Source organism: Cariama cristata, unplaced genomic scaffold, assembly GCF_000690535.1.
Source record: "Cariama cristata isolate BGI_N322 unplaced genomic scaffold, ASM69053v1 scaffold17765, whole genome shotgun sequence".
Lineage (NCBI taxonomy): Eukaryota > Metazoa > Chordata > Aves > Cariamiformes > Cariamidae > Cariama > Cariama cristata.
In genome coordinates, this window is record NW_009615979.1 from 759 (window position 1) to 2,507 (window position 1,749).

The following is a 1,749-nucleotide window of genomic DNA, read 5'->3' on the forward strand; positions in this document are numbered from 1 at the left end:
CACGGACTGCCCCAGTCCCTGCTTCAAAAAAACCCAGTCTCACCTGCAGCAGAGCAGTTTAATCCAGGAGGAGCTCAGTTTACCTCTGCTGAAAAACATCCACCCAGATCAGCCCAGAAAGCGCAGCCAGGGACTCTCCGGGGCAGGAGTGGGGTATGTTCCCCAGGTCTGCCCTCGGCAGCAAACACGCAGCCTGCTCAGTCCCGGTCAGTGCTGCAGCAGCCTCTGCTTGCAGCGCTGCGTGCTCCCAGGCTGCACGCACAGCGGCACTGTGAAACCTCTTTCCAGGAGACTCATCACTGCCAGCCCTAACGGGACACTCTCACCAGGCACTGACATTGCCACCACCTCCCTTGCATCTGCGACAGGCAGCAGCGCTGATGTCCCTGCCGCAAAGGTGTCCTTTTTTGATAGCATCTGGGAGGGGGGTTGAACCCCACCAGCCCACAACTGCTGGGGCATCAGCCTCCGAGAGAGTTTAGGCTCCCTTTTTGCACAGCAGCCCCATCTGACTGGCCTGTCAGACTTGTAAGGGCTCTCATCAGCTGGTTGGGGACACTGAGCCCAAAAAGTGCTCCAGGAAACAGCATCAGAGGTGACTTTTCAAGCAGCACGAGCCTGGCAGGAAGAGGGTTAACCCCATCATGGGTTTAACCCCATCACGCTGCCGCTGCCGTGCTTGGTGGGATGCAGGGCTTTGTACCAGCCTCTCCTGCCAAGGAGCCAGCCACCATGGAGCAGCATGCAATGTGGTCCTGCTCTTTACAAGGTGGTCCTGAGCAGCACAGCATGGTCCCAAGCCGTACAACGAGGTCTTGAGCCATGCAACGTGACCCTGAGCAATGCGACATGGTCCTGAGCCAAGCAATACAGCCCTGAGTGGAGCAGAACCCAGAGCCACTGGCAGAGATCAAGCTGGCGTGAGCTTGGTCAAGCAGAGCAGGGTGCTGGGCCAGCGCCGCAGGAAGGCAGGCAGCTGCTCTCAGCACCCAGCGAGCACGGGGCAAGCAGCACGTCTCATGCACAATCTTTGCAATGGCACTTTGCTTCCTGCAAAAGTACAGCCAAGGCAAGCTCTGCTCTGGGGGGCACGGGGAGCAACCCAGACCATCTGGCTTGTGACCACAGGCCAGCCCCATGCAGAGCTCCTGCTGCAGGGCCCTCTGCTGCTCCTCCTTTCTCCGTGTCAAGAGTCAGAAATTGCTGTGGACCTCAAGCTTTTTCTGAGATGGGCCCTCCATAACGGTCAAAGCCCTGCAAGAGGCTGGCCAGGGTTGAAAGCCACACTGCTCCTGGCATCCCCAAGCACACCAGGGACTCTTTGTCACCGGAGGCTCTCTGGAGCCTGGCTTTTTCCTGTCCCCACCGCTGTGAGCAGCTCTTTGGAAGTGCAGACAGCCGGGTGCACCTCTCCCTCCATCGGTCTCAGCAGACAGTGGCTCTTCAGGACATGGCACCCTGCAGAGTCTGGACACACTGGTGGGAGATGCCCACCCACAGCATCAGCACACTGGCTCTGAGTGACATCCCCTGGGTGCTAAGCATCTCCCAGAGCTGACTGCCAGTGACACGGACCTCCCTGGCCCCTCAGATCCCAGCTTTGGTGTGGCCATGGAGACAAGGGCCACATGCCAGGACACCTCCACGCCAGGAGCTCCCCCATCATCACAGCCAAGCAGGAGACGGCCGCCCTGCCGAGCCAGCACCCGCTCACGTACCTTACTGTGGCCCGAGAACAGCAGGGGGGCG